The sequence below is a fragment of the Opisthocomus hoazin genome, chromosome 11 (assembly GCF_030867145.1).
Source record: "Opisthocomus hoazin isolate bOpiHoa1 chromosome 11, bOpiHoa1.hap1, whole genome shotgun sequence".
In the NCBI taxonomy this organism is placed as follows: domain Eukaryota; kingdom Metazoa; phylum Chordata; class Aves; order Opisthocomiformes; family Opisthocomidae; genus Opisthocomus; species Opisthocomus hoazin.
The window spans coordinates 18,809,925-18,828,635 of record NC_134424.1 but is presented as its reverse complement, the minus strand read 5'-3'; positions in this window follow the sequence as shown (position 1 = coordinate 18,828,635).

Here is an 18,711-nt window from a genome sequence, read left to right as displayed (position 1 = left end):
TCAGGATTTTAATTTAAAATTAAAAAATAATAAGAATTTTCACATTAGACGTTAAAGCTGTAGCGATAATTTCAGATCCTGCATCAAGCACTTTTTTATTTTTCAAAATGGTTTACAACGCAAACCATCTGACAGTATGTCTGCAGTGTGTGAATGGGAGTGATATTTTCCAGCAAAAAAGGGGCATATTCGTCCTTGTTTCCATTAACTTCTTTGCTACTTTAAGGAGCTGCACTTTGGGTTACTTTCCTTGGGGAACAATCTTAAATTACTTTTTTCTTCATTATAGATTTCTTCTGCATCTTTTTGTTGTGTAAGACATTCTTTTAATTCAGAGATTTTTCACAATCAGCATCTTATTTGGTATTTTTAAAAATCACTTTCTTCAGCTTTTGAACTTTTATACTCTGAAAACATGTTTAGAGGATCCAGAATCCATCTATTCTGTCTGAACAGCTCTCTCCTGTGTAATTGCAATAGAGAAATCCTGAGAATGGTGCGGATTACCACAGATGAAAGAGGGCTCATTTTCCTGGCTTCAGTAGAGATGTGGAAATTTCTGATTAGATCTATAGTACTTTCTTGGCAACTGAGACAGGATTTGGGGTAAGTTATTTAACAAATAGTCGTTGGTATTGACACTTCTCAGAATTTCATTATGTCTGGAAATATTTAATGTTTTTCCTAAATTGGTATCATCTGGAGTCACTTGAACCTCAGCAGAGTGTATTTCTAAACTAGATGATAGCAAAATGAGAAGCTTGCAGACATGTTCAGCATGTGCCATTAGTCCTTGAGAGCCAGAAAGGGCTATAAAGAAGCTGTGGTATGTGCACACACCCCACAATTTCACAGCAAATGGAGTTGGTCCACTGGAATAGAAACGTGAACTCTGTATTGGTGCTGTGTTGCGCAGTTGTGTTTTGTGCTTTGGACTTACAACCATATTTGCCTTTGTGCAGAGAGGTCGGCAGGAACTGCAGCATTCCCTGGCATCCTCGTGGATGCTGTGGCCTCCTCAGACTGCTGTCTGGGGATTTTCATTCGAAGGCTGACAGGCAACTTGAATGCTGCTAAGATCATTTTGCTGTTTCTTCACTGGAATAATTTTCACAGAGACTAAAATACTCTTGCAAAAGTCATATTCTTTTCCAAGATTTGTCTTGGATTACTGCAATGATATGCAATACATTAAAAAGATTTTCCTCGTATTGTGATTGGCCTCCGTCCTGGGCAACACAGCAGGGTTTGAGCTTGGTTCTCTAGAATTAACAACTGTGAGCTGCTGTTGTGTGAGCTTCAGGCTCTAGCAAGCCCATATTCTCTGTGGTTGGGCACAGAGGGGTCTTGTAACAAATGCTCAGCCCTACTTTACGCCGTGACATTTTGTTTCCTCCTCCCCCCGCAGGTTTGCTCCTTAGGCATTCCCAGGTGTTTACTCATGGAGCGGTGTTTCCCTGGGGTGTCATCTGTGACATTTGGGTTTGATGGAATAGGGAAATGGTTCATTTCACAGGTTTGTCCTTTCAAGAATTTAAGGGCGTACATGTATTAAATCTGAATCTGTCAGTCCGTGTAGAAGGGGACACCACTGAGATAGTAATGCTGTGCTGAGCTGCCCTTGGAGATGAGAGCCGATACCTCTGTGATTCCAATGCTTTGGCCAGTTCTGTTGCATTACCTTGGGCTTAACTACAGCTACATCTCTAGCCTAACACACCAAAACATTTGGCATGAGCCCCAAAGAAAAGCAATCGTCTCCATAAATTGTTGGAGCTATCTGCTTTCTGAAGGCATGTCCTTGTGGGGTAGAATTAGGAAGTGATCGTCATGTCCACATAAATCCACTGGCCTTCACTTAGAGTCTAACTTGCATCCAAAGTCTGTTGTTGTGAGCACAGCTTCATGGCACACGGGCGTGGGTTCTCTGCACGTTTCAGCTGCAATAAGCACATGCTGATTTCTCTGGGTGATATTCTTCCTTGTCCTGCTTAATCTCTCGGCCTTGTTTTGTCTGTTTGTAAAATCTGACGTGTCCCTACCCTGCTGTGGAAGGCACTGGAAAGACCTAGATAGAGAGGCTAATAATGCTCTTTATTTTACTCACCTCCCAGGGGTCTAGGAGAGTTAATGTCTGCACAGTGCCTTGGCAAGTGTAAAAGTGCTTAGCTCCATTATATATTGATTTATGTGCAAGAAAACTACACAAAATAACTAAACAGGCAATGTACTTAAAATGGACTGTAGGCAGAGAAGAGAAACATCTTGAGTCTAACCTTAAAACATGGCACAAGTCACGTGAATGAACTAGAGTAAGGTGGGCTTCCCACCGAATCTGGCACAAATGGGAAAAGGTCCTATATTTGGAAATAGCACAGGGCCCAAAGGGGACTGTGTCTAGAGGAGAATTCCCATGTGGAGACAGAGACACAAATTAAATTAGAACAGATATTAGAGTTCTGGGCCAGATTCATATCCTCACTGCAGCAAAGTAAACCAGAGAAACACCAGCAAATCACTGATGTAATGCCAGCATGAGTGAGAGGAGAATCAATCCACAGGTAATAAGGGCAGCATCAGTGCCTGCCTAGGGTTTCATCCTGTGCTTTGTCCTAATTACAAGTAGATTAATGGCATGGTAAAATACAAAACAGATTTATGAGCCATTGCCATCTCCTTCTGCATTGTTGTACAGCTGACTCAACAGCGCTCTTACTCCTTGGCTAGAAGGTCGACTTAGGTTTTACTAAGCTAGGGCTGGGGCTTAGACTCAAAGACATTCTGCCTTACTGAATACTGCTGCTAGGATAAATGCTAAACTGAAGTCTCATCTGCTCTCTCCATGTCCTGTCCAGATGGATATTTAAGAGCCCACAGCACTTTCTGAATAGAGGTTAACCTTATATATCTAGCCAGCATTCTTTCTTCATTATGAAAGACACAAACCAGCTTGTATTTGAAGCCAGCAGAAGTACTTCTATGTTTTCTTGCAAGAACAATATCTTTTCAGACTGGAAATACTGAAAATACACATTAACAATGTGTAAAATGAAAGAGGTAACGTTATGTATTGATTGTTGAAGACAATAAGGAAAAACACGATATTGAGATTAGTATGTGCTACTGCTTGAAGAGTATTTACTGAACGTAGTATACCTATAACAGTGCATTGCCTTTTGGGGAAAGAAAATGGTATGATGCACAAAACATATGATCAGCCACAACATTTTCTGGATTCTCTTCTCGCTGTTGCCACTAATGGATTGTAGGCAAGTTCTTTCATCTCTCTGTGTCTGTTTCATGACCTGTAAATAGCAATAGTAATAATTTGCTGTTTTCAGCCTGGCTGTGAAACTTGACCTGCTACAGTTAACAAAATGTTTTGACATTCTCAAGTGGGAAGAGGGATGGGTTCAGCTGCATCTTCACTCTGAGTTGCTGATTGCCAGAAAGTAGAAGGAGTTCTCAAGAGAAAGATCAGATGATACTTGTCTTGTTTGTTATGTATTTCCTCATGCCCACCCCAAAGGAAGCAGCTCTGTTCTAGACCTTTCATTCTCTGCTTGGCAAAAGTCACAATCACCTCCTAGTGAAACCTCACTATTCAACTTTCCTCATCAACCTGTGCAGCTTTTTCCTCAGTAGACACTTGTCTTTTGGCGAAATGCTGCAGATTTGCTTTGCTCTCTCCCTTCATTGCAGCAGCCTTTCCTGGGGAAAAATTCTCACTCACCTTAAGCAGGAATTTGTTTGAAGAGCCAAGTCAAGACTGGCACTAACCCATCTGAGAGGAGCTTGCACGTGTTCCTCTGAGAAGGGAGAGCATGCCACTGGTCGTTGCATTAGGACATAAACCTCGGGGCTTGGATCCGTTAATTTGTTAGTGAGTTTCTCAGCATCCACCAGAGATGATGTTGGTTGGATAGGATTGACAGAATAACTTTTGCCCTATGTGTAATCCATATATTGTCACAGAGAAACTTCAGGGTGATGGCAGTAAAACAACTTTGTGATAAAATTTTCTCAGTTCCTCTGCACTGCTAGGACGCAGATATAAAATCCGTGAGCCTCTTTTACCCTTACCTCTTTCTTTTCATGGGACATCAGATGTGCACCGTAGTGTTTCATATCCCTCGTAGAGTTCTATCCACATCTATCCCAGTAATTTTTCTTCTGCGCTCAACGCTAACTCAAAATATGCTGTTATTTTAGGGACAATGTGGGGAAGGTAGCTGTGGGCATGCCCTCTAGATCCAACACCTGAACTCTCACGTCTGCTGGCTCCTGGTCTGGCTGATAGACTGCAGCAAGACTGCTTCTCTTGGCATCGGTGTCTCCCTGCTTGTTGCCAGAGCTGGAGTTCTGTAAACAGATCTCATCCTGGCATATGTTATATTGCCATACAAGCAACATTCTTCTAACTGATTAATAACAAGCAGCTTGATAGGATTTGGGGAGGCACTGGAGTAATTAGTAAGATAAGGCCAGGTTTCTTTGTGCTGCACTTTCACGGATGACAGAAGCTTTCCCCTGAAGAGTTTCACTGATAAATCTGTATATAATAATAATAATAATATTAATAATAAAAGCTTTTTGCTAAAATGCAAGTTAAATATTTCTTTAGGGAATTAAGAGAAAAGGAAGTGTTCAAGCCCTGGTACTAATGGGAGGCCAGGAGAATGGAAGACAAGGGGAAGATACGTCAAAGCTGTGCTGCTAGGAAAGGACCTACTTTTCCACCTCTGCTGATAGCAAGGTTTGGGATTTAATCTCCTAATACCCAGCGTGTTCATCTTGGTAGGCACGTTGGCAGGGCTTACAGCCTGGGCTGTCCATGCATCACCACGGCACAAAGTATTGATTTCCTCTGGCAGGAAATTGAGGTGGGTTGCTGTGCTAAACTGGGCCCTTCTCTGCCCTTCCACGGAGTTGCTCCCACTTCACTGATCCAAAGATCAACAACGTACAGACTGTATGGGGCAAGTTTCAGCTTCCGCATGGCTGGGTATTTAGCTGCTGGTGGCAGTGGGATCATAAATACTGAATATTCCTTATTCATCTTCTCAGCAGGCATAGTTTCTGTTAGCTGTAGTGAGAAATTAGGAATGTGGGTTTGATTCATACAGAATAAGTGACCAGGTATCAAAATCAAAAAAAAAAAAAAAAGAAACAGTAATAGGCTACAAATGTTGCCAAAGTGACAGCTGTTCATTTACTGAAAATATCCTTTAATATTGCTGGAACTTTTAAAATAATCTAATTTATATTGAATATTCCTCACTAATTGAAGCTGTCTCTTTTTTATTAAATAGAAAGGTTACAAAAAGGTATATTGACGTTTTGAGAGTGATTCCTCTCAGGAGCACACTGACTGTTATGAATAGGATTTTACATGATGCAAGCCCCTAAATGCCAACAGTGATATGAGGAAACCTGCGGATTCTTGTAATTGTAAATGCAACAGGCAAGGCTTTGGGCTATTGCATCCCCTTTCTGGAGATCATTGTTGTCAAGCTCAAAGTGTTGTTTAGCCTTTGGTGTTCTCATTTATTTCCACAGCTTTTTCTGAAAGCAGAAGTTTGAAAAATGAAAGTCTTTCAAGAATAATCACTCTCTAAACACTTAATGCTGCTGTGACAGCACTGTCTATCACTCAAGATTTAACTTTGGAAATCCACATAACATAGAGAAAAAAACCTTTTCCAATTAGCTGAGACTGGAGGCAGATTAGTTCTCGAATGCAGTATTGAGAGATGCCAGGGTGTATATTAATGGACCACAGGAGCTGACTTCTGACCATAATTCTGACTGCACTGAGTGGCGTATAAAATGGAAACAGCAGCTCTCCTGCCTACAGATGCAGAACTAGCTAGTTAATGTGAGCTACCCTTGGGTATATCTCATAGGTCTTGGGGATCTACAGACTTGTCAAGTACAAAATATGTCATCCTCATTCTTTTATATAGATGGGGAAGTTGAGGTGTGGAGAGGTTAATAGATTGCCCAAGGTCATGCCATTTTTTTGGCAGCCCTAAGAATAGCACCCATACCTTCTGTCTCTAGTTTCATGGACACGTGTACACGTTCAAGTGCGAGCTGCAAAGTCTGTTGAACAAACTTTTTCCCTTTTTTGATCTTTGGGACCTGATTGGCACACGCATTCATGGTCACTGGTGTTGCAAATTTAGCAGTCTTTAAAATCTTTTATAGTGTAATTCTCTTCATTAGAGCAAAGACATGATTTTCCCCAGTCAGCAAGATTTTGATATTTAGATCCACAGTGGAGCAAGGCTTGTAGCAGTTCTTGCATCCAGAGTTTAGCACGGCTTTTTTCAGATCTGCAGCACAGACTTCTAGCACTTGAGCTAACGGGGTACATTGTTATACTGCTACATGTCTTATGGTCCTGACGTTAAATGATGCAGAATAAAGAGATAATCAGATGCACACTGTCAGGAAATTTCACAATCCTGGCTGACGCAGGAGAGAAGGGTTCAGTTTCAGGTCTGTGCTGTAGTTCCCTTGCTCTCAGTCAGTGAGAACTCTGCTTGAGCTCTCCACTCTCCCTCAGCTTTTCTCCTTATCTCCTTTTTTACTCATTCCATCAACAAGCAAAATTCCATCAGTTCCAACTCACTTTCCAAATTTCCATCTCCCTTTGTGCCTTTTTACCTCCCCACTCTAACTCTGGTCCCTCCTATCACCCTACTACCTTTTTTTTTTTTCCTGGAGATGGCAAAAGGCATATTTCCATTTCCAGTGTCATATTTGAGAAAGACCTGAGCAACTTTAACTCTAGACATTGCTACCAGTAGTGCATACTTATATTTTATTTAGGCACACGATATTCTTTCAGAAGAATTAGATCTAATGATTACAGGACATTAAAAGACCAAAATAATTTAATCTGATGATAAGAAATTAGAAGATGGATTGAAGAAGAGGCAAATGCTGTAGGGGAAAAAACAAACAACAAAGGCAATAAACAAACCACAGCATGACAGATGCAGATTGAATGCCATCCTTGGCCAGTCCTATCCAAATCCATCAAAAAAGCCATATTCTGGGCCCCTTCTGATTGAACATGGAGATATTACTTGTTTTCTTCCAGATAATGCTTCTAATCACTCTTTCTATTTGTGACTGCTTTCTGGGATTTTGGAGGGTTATTTTTTACCTCAGTATTTTGTTGTGGAGGGACAGGAAAAATGTGATGTGGTCTGACCAAAGGACCAGGTTCTGGGAACTCTGTTATTCTAACCCAGCTGAAAGGGACTCTCATTGCATGCTGGACTAATCACCTAGCTTCAAAGTCTTCAGCTCCTTCAGTTTTCTAAGACAGACATAGCAGTACTGATCAAGCTAGTGCAGAAGGGTATTGCACCAGGACTCATTCACGTTAAGTAGGATGACACTATAGCTTTGGCTTCTCCTGCTGATTTTGATAGGAAAGGTATTTAGTTATATTTTGCACCTCTGCTTGCTTCCAAGAAGCTATTGCACTGCTGAGCAAAGATGAGCCTGCAGTCCTTTGTACCTACTGTGTTGCTTTTATTAGGACTACTACATTAGAGCCTTGGTGACCAGGCAAAAAATAGGGCACAGCTGAAACAGTTCCAGAGAAAGGAAGTGTCACAGAGAAGATAATAGCAAAGCAAAGTGTAGATTCTAGCTTTCATCGGTCTCAAGCTACTGTTGTAAATACTGGGCCAGATTCCTGGCTCTCTGAAGCCCCTTTTTCTTTGGAATGCAGGAACAACGGCTGAATTAAAAGCTGGCTGTCAGTGAGAGAATATAAGCCATCAGGCCAGTGATACTTTGTTGTTTTTTTTTTTTTAACTGAAGTCATGACTGGTTTTCATAGTGATGAAAGATGTAGGGTTTACACTTTTGCGTAGTCCACTGAATGGGTATAAACAACACGAACTGTGTAAGTGCTGCTTAGTTGGAGAGACCAACTCAAAGAGCACAAGGGCCAGTTTGGTCTGTGTACTTTCCTTAATTTCCTGTAGAAAATGCCAGTAAGGATACCAGATCAAAGAGAATTTTTTGAAATGAACTCTGATTACTGCAGACTAAACTACAGTATATGGGCCACATGAAACTGTGATACAAAACCATCCAAACACAGTGCAGTTATCACTAAATTGTTTGCAGGTGGGTCTGGTGACAGTGGACAGAAACATCCAGGTATTTCAACTCACCTCTAAAATGGGGCAACCCCCTTTTAAATAATTTATATATTTAGTAGTACTTATACTGGCTTTTACTATTACAATTTCTCACACCACCTGTCCAACATTTGCCTATTTCTTCAAGTTACTACTTGAGATTTAATCACAGCAGCCAGTCTGCGGACAGGGTACAGGGGCAGGCATTGAGGTATATTCAGGCTGGTTTTCACTAGAAAAAGGAAGAGTCTCCGCCACAGTGCCAGGAATGCACACACAAGTGACGGACTAATGCTTGTATAGTGCCAAGGAGAATAAAAGAAAAGCACATTTGCTAAGAAGAGAAACTCTGATAAATACTAAAGGGATAAAAGTATAACCTAAGGTTAGGTCAGAACATTAGTAGTTGGGCAATGTGGATCCTATTAACCACTGTACATTTTATAGCAGATATTATGCATGTCAAAACTGTCAGCTGATTATAAATACTGGCTTCTTCTACAGAAGAAAACTGCTGTCCAAAGCTAATATCCTCAAGTCATCACTAAATAAGTCCCAGGTAGAGGCAGACTGTAGAGGTTTAGGCTTAGACATAACTGTTCCTGCTTTGAGGCCAGGGAGTGTGCTAGATGCTCTCTAAAGGTCTGCTCCAATCTTCCTTTCGAAGACTCAGTGATGTCAGTGACTTTATAATGGGAACTTTCTAGAGCTTCTACAATAGTGAAGCTGGCATAATAATATTTACATTTCCCAGGGGTATAACAAGAAGCTAAATGTAATATCATCAAGCCTTGCTGTTCTAAAAATGTTAGAGCTCTGAATTTCACCAGCTTGGGTTAAAAATGACAAATTCCTAGTTCTTCAGGTTTGCCTGCTGGGTTCCAAAACTGTTAAGTTCACATGGCTGCATGGGGACCCTGAGGACAAGGAAGTTCCTTTTTTCACTAACAGAATCTCTAGATACCACACGAAACGTAACAAAAATCACTACCACTGTTTGTGCATAAAGCAAATCTGTTGAGATCCCTGTGAGGTCATAAAGAGGCGTAAGCTACTGTGTCCAACAACTGCCAAGGGACTGTGGGGGTTTTGGCACATTGGAACTTTGTTCACAGTTAATCAGATGGTCTGAACACAGCTGTGCGTGTCTGTGGAGGTGCTTTGAGCACTCGCCTGTGCAGGTTCAAGGCAGACTTTCTCAGGCCAGTATTCCCCTATGAGAGCAGCCAAAACTGGAGAGGTTTGAACCCCAAAGCTGAAATATACTACCCTTCACTATAGCAATTTTTAACCCTGCCAAGAGAGGCAGTCCAAAAGAGGGACATTAAAGTGGCACTCCAACTGAGATCTTTCTCCTGCCACTCTACCGTGTGTGCGTGTTTTCTTCAGACTTCCAAATCCCAGGCTGCAATCCATATCCTCTTGCAGCACTGCCGGTCTCACCCACTGCTTCCTGCCAACCTTGTCCCATAGCCAGCTCCCAGAAGGCTGCCTCCATGCAGGCCCTGTTCCTGTAGGAAACCCTTGACAAACTAACACAATAATTGCCAAGGAGCAGATAATTTTCCAACAGTTCAAGAGAGTGAGCAGTAAGGAGAAGACCTTTTAATTACTGCTTGAGTGGAATCTTGTCAAGGAAGTAGGAGAGAAGGAAACTGATTCATCTGAGCTGATTTGTAGACATGGGCCAACCGTTGTTTATGGGCTATGCACAGTTCACAGAGCTCTGCAGTGAGATGTCTTCATTTCTTGGAGACAACACCAATGTAAGCTTTGTACCTCACCCTCAGCCTGCCAAGTCCCATCCAGACAGACGATGCGTTCTGGGAGCTGGGCTCTTTTCAAACTGATCATCTCTGCCCAGCTTTTCGCAAATCTCTTCATTCGTCTCCAGCATTGCTCCTCAGACACCTGCAGCAGAGCAGTGTGCAGCCTGCTCGCCACCCATGCAGAAATGTAGAATTGTGAAAGTACAGTTAATTGATAAAAACACCGTAACTGAGAATATGCAGAAAGATGTCATAACTGTATTGGAGGGAGTCTGTGTGAAGCTTATTGGTGTGAGAAAGATCAATCTGGGAGAGACAGGAACTGAGTAAAGTCATCTTAAGGAAGATGGTAATGATGACTAAACAAACAAGCTACAAGCATGCACAATGGATGAAGGTGTCACTGGCTTTTCATTATTGATGTTCAGCAACACCAGTTGGGACCAGGATCCCCTGAACTCAGCTCTGCAGGCTGTCCTTGCCCTGATGAGTTTACAAGCTGAGAAATCAGGTTCATGCTGACTGTGTTTAAAAAATGTGGACCTAATAAATTACCAGGTTCAAATAATTTGCATTCCAGTGGGGTAAGGGAGCTCCCAACTTGCTGGATGCTAACACCAAATTCTTCCTTTCTGCAGTATTAGTAATGGGCCTAAGCCCAATCTGTTTATGCCACCTACAATATAATATTTGCATTTGTTGAGTAGCACCAGAATTTTTTTTTCATCATCATCAGGCCTTTTAACAACACTTCTGCTAGTTCTCCCTAATGGCTCCTAACTGTGCTAATAAGCATATTGTGTGCAATGTGCCATATCTGCCTTGGGATATTTTAGGGACATAGTAGACGAGGGGCAGTAGACCAGCCAGTGAGAGTGTAATGTTTCGTGTTGCTAGCAATTTGTTCATGTTAGAAGATATCTCATGTTAACCCAGCTTAAAAAAAAGAAAAGAAGTTATCAACCATGTAAGCATCACTCATTTAGTTTAGCTTCAATATTTGACAAAATGATGAGGACTGACTAATCACTAGGACCATGGTTTCAAACCGGGGTGGCAGCATTCATTCAGTACAAACATTCCTGACTTACCCTCCTGTGAGAAGAGAGCTGAGCCCAGGGGAGCCTATTATAAAAGACAGTTTGATGGAATAGGCTGAAATAGCAAGATTTATAAATAAAAGAAGATCAAGAGAACTGTACATAAAACAGCCCATACGAAACTAACCTAATTACTCTCTATGGTGAGGTCAGGAAGAGAGCTGTGTATATATGAATGTGTATGACATTTCTATCTGTTTAGACCTTGGAAAGCCGTTGATAAAAATCTCCTATCAAAGGGTTGGACTCTTCGGCTGCTCAGGCTGCATGAGAAGATCCCATGCGCTGAAACAGAAACGAGCAATGAGGAGGTTATTCCTGGGGCCACCAGGTTCTTACAGGGGTAGGTCACTTGCAAAGATCCACAGCATAGTTTCCCAGCTCCCTGGAGACTAAGTGCAAGGCTGCATGCAGAGTAACAGTGGGTTTTATGACCCTTACATCACAAATGCTGTTAACGTCAAAGAATCTGCTAGACAATTTCTTTGAAAAGCACAAAATATGTCAGGGGAATAAGCTAGAAAATGGTTGATGGGAGGTAACATGGGAAAATGTGAAATGAAGCACTTGAAAATCCCAAGATCACACAGCTGGCAGTGTTTAGAGAAGGCATGGAGGGTTCTAGCACTCTGTGGGGCTTTGGGATACTTGTTGGCAGGAACCAGAGCAGAGCAAGGAAAGAAGAAAACATATTTCTATAAATGTTCGGCCATGATGTTGTGAAGCCTCATCTTATCCCTGTGTGTAACCTTTCATACTCACTTTGCGTAAGTAAATGAGCAAACTTGGACAAAGACACCGAAAGGGGCAATTCGCCCTTGATAAGAGGGTATGTGCAAACACCCATGTACCACTTGAGCCCGTGGCATCAGGTTTTCTCTTGCTAGTGGCTTATGTGGCATAGTTTACCTTGCAGCTGGGGGCAGAGGATAGGAATATGCACACAGCTCAGCTGACATGCAGGGATTTGTTCAGTCTCCATAACCTTTAATTTGGAGGAACAGCGTGCATGCACAGCATTACACAAGAATGCCTGCCTCCTAAACAGCTCCACGCTTACACAAACCGCAGACCTGGTAGGATTTTGGAACAGATCAGTCTCCCTGATATATCAGCATCTCTGTAGAGCTGCCAGCTGAGACTGGGAAATAGTAGACCTCCAGTTCATTTCCAGCTGGCTAAAAATTCCTCTCAAATGGAAATTACTTTCATACCAAAATTAACCTGGGCTGGTTTCAGACCAATATCTTAAAGGCGTACAGATTTTCTACTACCCTTTGAATCATCTAGTCCCCCAACAGGGAACTTCAATGCCAGTGCAGCATCTGCTGTAGAATATTTATATTCAGGCCTTCCTGTGTGAAGTTCTGGATGGATGTGATTACTGAATATGTTGGAAAAAGGACAGTTTACTGCCTGGCTTTTATTTCCTGCTATTTTGTATTTCTGTGCAAGGAGCTTATATGCCATGTTGTAAACGGCTGGTTTTCTTGTATGATGTCTCTTTTTTTCTCATTCTCTTAATAGGCTTCTCACTAAAACTGACGTTTCAGCAGCATTCCCATTATTAGTTAGGGAGCCAGTAAATGGAGGTCTCAGTAGTGGGTGAAATTTAAATTGGGTTTGAAGAGCATTCAAATAATTCAGCGCTTTACTTTCATTTGGTAGTTCAGTTTGCACAGTGTATGATTTAGTTATTCACATTTTAGTTACTGTGTTGATGTTGTTTAGCAAAGACCTTGTTTTGCCTGGGACCCGACTACAGCTCTCAGCCAGTCTAATGTTGTTTACTGTAGCTAGCATGAAACTAATGTTTTGTTCTCTGGGTTCCTGTTTGATGTTATAAGCCGAGTCACACTAGCTAGTGCAGGAATAATTTCCATTTTGCTTTATACTGCTCCCGTGAAAAACAGCTAGCAGTGGAAAGGGACCTATATCTGAGTATAAATGTTAGGTATGCTTTGCTCTGTTGGGAGTTTGTAGTAGTATAGTATCTTGGATAGGGCTTTACTTTTGATTCCGAAGAGCTATCCTAAACTGCAGCAACGGATTTGAAACAGAGTATAGGAAACTAAGCAATCCAAATCGGTGTTGTGAAAGAAGTCTGCAAAGTTTACACCTTTCCCTTGGACATCTTCAATCACCCTATGAAAAATCCCAGCTGGGAAGAAGTTTTCATAACTGAGGCTTACATGTGTCTTGGTAAATAACTCCTAGTAAAGAATACGCTTAGCAGTAAATATTAGTCAGCATTGTCTAGAGGCACCAGAATTCTTAGGTTGTACTTCCGGATGTCGACAGTAACTCTGTGCATTTATTTCATCAGCTGTAAAATGGAGATGTATTTATCATTATCCCAGGCCAACTCGGGAGAAGTTCCACTCAGATCCTGGCTTTGTCAGACTGAGTTGGCTCCCACCAGTTCCACATCTGGCTTAGATGTGTGCCAGGTGTTTCATCCAAGACCGTGCATAGCTAAGCCAGCTGACACAGTCGTGATGTCAACTAAAACCTGTGGCAGGCTCCGTTCCTCTGACTGGTGACCTGAGCCCATGAGTAGAGTAGCTTCTCCTCATAAGGAGAATGTCATCATGTCATGGCAAGATGACGTTAATTCGTGATGTTGTGGAGTAATGCCTGTTTATCATGATGGAGCAGCATCTCAGGAGAATGTCCAATTATCTCCATACATACATTGAATCCTCCTGCCAGGTCTGAGGTTCACCTGAATATGGATGTTGGATTATACCCTGTGGTGTGTATGTGGGAAGTGCAGAATGAAAATAATCGAACCCAAATGATCTGGTTGCTCACCTTGGCGTTCAGTCCGGTGTATCCACTTTGCTTATCTGAACAGAAGCTTGAAGTAGAAAAATTAAATACTGTGGGCCTGATTACTCTTTCATTTATGTGCGCATAAATCAGAGTGAATTCCAGTGAATTCAGCAATAGGTAAAGCATCTGTCTGTGAGAGCAGAATCGCGCTCCTGAAATACTGAAAATACACGTTTTAACCTTTACATTAACACAAAGGATATCCCAAGCTATTAATAGGATGTATTTCATTTTTCCCCAATACCCTAATTAAGAGCTAACTCATACTTGAGGAGAAAAGGAGGCAATTTGATTTACAGTACCTTATGTGATTAAATCACCAGGGAAGAGAAAGAAGGATTTGAGATGGGATGGGGAGGGTTTAAAACATACCATTCGTGAAGAATGGAATCTCTTTCTTCTTACAACCCTTTTGCCCCTGTGTTCACAGTTTAAAGAGGATTCACTGACTTTTATTTATTTGCCTAAACTACTGATTTTTTATCTTGCAGGGTGGCTTCAAAATCCAATGTGAACTTTTTAATGCACCTAATGATCCATTCTGTTATCCCCCAGGACAACGCTAGTTCCAGTGATTTCATGGGGAACTGATTCGGAAAATACCCTTTTTCTCCCTTGCGGTCCCCTGGGCCCTTGAATCGTGTTGTTATCTGGATATCTCTTTTCTTTGCAACACTATGGTGGTAGCCAGAGTCAGCAAACAGACCTGGAGTGAGGGTTGATTGGGGAAACAGATTCACACTGTATGTAGCCCAAACAATGTACGGAACACCTCAATTTCTATGCCAAAGCTGAGACCTTATTGTCAGGTGGTTTTAAGAGCGGTGCAGATGCGCAGGATTCCTTGCACTTCTATCTAAGCATATAATACTGCCATTTTTTAAAAAAAGCCCTTCTTATTGATTTTCACTTTGCGATAAACATACTTACAAACTTAGATGGACTTGAGAAACTGTAAGCCAATGCCAACAGAAAGTATCACGGGGCTTATAAAATAGAGTGTTCACAGATATTGTTGTTGAACTAATAAAGAGGCAATTCAGCATGTAATAAAGCACTGCAAACTTTGGCCATCAACTTCAGTCAGAAGTTTCGCATGCATGAATCTTCGTGAGTGAATCGTGCCCTGTGATGACAGTAATGATTTTCATCTGTGCATCTCAGCGCTTTAGAGGTGTCTAAACATTTTACTCACTGGCAAATTGTGGTACTGTGTAACCAAGGGGTTTGCCGAAGGAAACGCAGATAATTTCTGATACAATTAGGGCTAGAAATAAGGTCTCCTGATACTCTTACCTTAACTATTAGACCTATTATCTCTCATAGCCTAGTGTAGAGAAAATATCACAGCAGAACTGGTGCACCCTTTCTTCCTAAAAGAACACTGCCAGAGCCTAATCCCGTTCTGCACCTGTCTGGAGTATCTCTTCCGGTTCCTCCTCTGCAAAATCGAGGACAGAATGGAAACTGAGCTCTTTACTCTTTCAAATCCTGCTTTTCTCCCCTCTATGGCACTATAAGCCAAAGGGAGCTCAGGCTGATTTGCAGGCAAGAATATGCCATCACACTGAAAACTCCACTCCGCTTTCCTGAAACCCGGATAGGAAAGGATATTGCTGCCCCATTGCAGGAATGATTTGGCACATGGCACAGGAAGGGGGTCTGGATTCTGCAAAAAAAATATTACCACCAGAACAAAAAACCCTGCAGCCTTCACTAAACTATGAATCTGGCAAACTTCAAGGACTGTACAAAACAAGTGGTTACCTCCGCTGGGAAGTGGCAGGAGCCGTTTTGGCAACGTGGGAGATTTCAAGAAATAAAATCATCAGCTATTTAAAGGAAAGTAGTAAATATGTTCTCACCTGAATGCTTATTTGTTGTTCCAGATCTTTCACAGCCGTGACCTTTACTTTCGTTGTTAGCACATTACTTAATTTTGCCTGCATCCAGCATGCAGGCACACTCATCAATTTGATGCATAGACTGTGTTACAGCGCGGTTGTGGGTGGCGTGAGCACTGTAGAGGTAAGGCGTGATGGGGCTGTGTTCCTTTTCCAGTGCATATCACTGTTTGCATGCTTTGCTTGCAGCAATAGGGTGATACCCAGTGAAAGCTGGAATGCGTGCAGGGGGCAAAAGAAGTGGCTGGGATGATTAAACACAGAGTGCATTCACCGTTGTGTGTTGATAAATTTTTATTTGGCTTTACCTTTCATGACCCTTTTATGCCTACCTTACACACCCACAAGACATGGAAGGGCCTGACCCACCGCTGTTCTTGCTGGTCTTTTTGCTACACTTGGCACTATAGCCCTGCCACACACTTGCTACATGAAGCCTATGGGCATGCGTGAATCAGGAGCGAGCTGCCTTGGCCATAATTCAGGGAATTGTGGCAGATGTCTGTCTTCTGGAAAAATGCCTCAGCCACCCACAGCTCATAGAAGAATTAACCTTGGGAGATGCATGCAGTTGCATTAGAGACACGTAGAGTGTATCTCCTCCAGCTGTAATAATGTCCACTGTCTCCTTGGGAGGACACAGCTTCTGGGAAGCACATCTTTGTGAGCTCCTTGTTTAGTCCTCATTATCGGCGGAGCTTCAGATGTGGTCTGACCAGTTTTCAGTGTTCACTGTGGAAAATTAACACACAACATATTGACAGTATGTTGTTGCTGCCCAGTGAGCTGCACGCACAGTGATTCACCATGCTTTAGCTTGGAATTGGGGTGCCCCTTGAACATATCCTTCTCCTTTTGATTTTGCAATGTTTGCTGTAGCTGCCTGCTTTTGCTGTAAAGCTAACTGGGATGAACAGGCCAGAGATATTTTTCTGTCATTTTGGAATAGCCTGATCGGTAGCACTGAGAAGATCAAAGTGACACAAGAAGACAGAAACTCTTGCTTTAAAGGAGTATTTCAGATGTAGAAACAGAGAGAAGTGGCGAGATGTAACACTGGGGAGGAGAGAGAAAAAAGGAGAGAGATTCTGGCTTGGTAGAGCCAGAGAGACTGAGGGAAAGATCCAGGGGATTTGAGGGAAGACAGCACCTCGTATTCAGACTAAAGAGCTCAATAGAGCAGGTAAGAAAAGGGAAGCAAAGATAAGTAATGGAAGAGACGATGCAGGGAGATAGGATACAGATTCAGAGAAAAAAAGAGGAAGAAAAAAGTGTCTTAAAATAGCGAAGTATTCATGAAGTTTAGGTTGTATCATAAAATCAGGACGATTATACAGTTTTTGCTTCTCTGGAATAAGTGGCACGATAGATTCAGGTCCTTCAAATACTAGGTGTTTAGGGGCAACCTGTATGCGGCCAGAAAAGAAGGCAATGGTCATATTGGAATATGTCAACGGTACTAAAATATGCATGGTGAGAAAGCAAGCAAGCTGGCTTGTACATAGGGAACAGCTGTGCAGAAACTGTTTTCCTAGCACTGTAGAGAACCACCAAGACCTCTGTTTGGGAATGCAGAGAGTCTGCTTTGTAAACCCAGAAAGAGAGGCATGTTCTGATTTAGGGCCACTGCAGTTCTGCCTTGATGCTTACCACTTCCACCTCGAGGGGAAAAAAACAAGTGCCAGAATGATTTAAAGACAGGATATCAACCCACAGTGCTGCAGGCCTGCTTTCTACATTTTCTTGCTTTTATAGTTTTAGCTCTTGTTCCAAGAGAAGGACTTCTTTGTGCGTGTGTGTCTCTGTGTGTGTTTCCTTCCAAAATTCACATGTGAAATCAAAGGCTGCAATGCTTAAGGCATTGGTAGAGATTTTCAGGAGCTCGCAAAGCATAATATCCCTCTTACCTTCCCCCCCATCAAAAAGACATCACTTTGTAGGGAAAATTTGCTTGTGTAACTTGATTTTTTTGGTGTCACTTTTCTTTCTGCCATTCGCATTCCAGCCAAATACAGAAGGGGGAAGACAATCTAGAATATGAGGCACACCTCTTCAGAGTTGGAAGACCTTCATTCAGCCCCTTGCCGTGCTACGAATGTCCCATTTGATGTTAGAAAAATGACTTCGTGTGCCCCATATCTCAGTTTCCTAACTGTAATGTGGGAGTTACACTTCTTGTTGTCTCGGAAGTGGTGGGAAGATAAATCTGTTAAAGACTGCGAGATGCTCAAATGCTATGATATGAAGCTGAACGTTGGGCAAATCTGCAAACAGAAGGCTTCACGGATCCCTTGCCATGGATTTTATTCAGACCACTGTCTGACGAACAGTTATCACATTCACAACCCCAAAGGAGGACGCACAGGTCCTGATTTCTGGGTGGGTCTTTAAACCAATGTGGAAGTTTAAGATCAAGGCTGCAGCATGACAATAACACAATTTTGCTTTACAGGCATAGAAGCACAAAGCAGTGCCAATGTCTTTATTTGAAAAATTCCCTGAGACATTACTAAAACAGATTTTCTGTAAAATCTGTTGCAGTCACAACTATGGAATGTTATGATCTAGCACAAAAGTTTTTATAGCTACTCAAATATAATAGTGGGATCCCAGGCTCAGGCCTATAAAACCCTTTATAGAAGAGTCCTCCTTTACAAATTTCCTGTGTATAATTCCTGCAAATCAGCAGACGTTTCTGCATCACTTGGGCATTTAAACATTATGCAGGAATGTTGGCAATACTGTTCTGGATACGGTAGTACCTATTTGATTAATGGATTATTATTTTTTTACCCTATAATTGAAATCTAATTAAAATAGTGTTTGGGGGAAAAATTTGGAAACACATGGATGAAGTTTAAATAATTACCCATAAAATGTTTAGTTCCAGAGCAAATAGCTTTTTTTTATAAGGTGCTTCTTTATTCTGTCT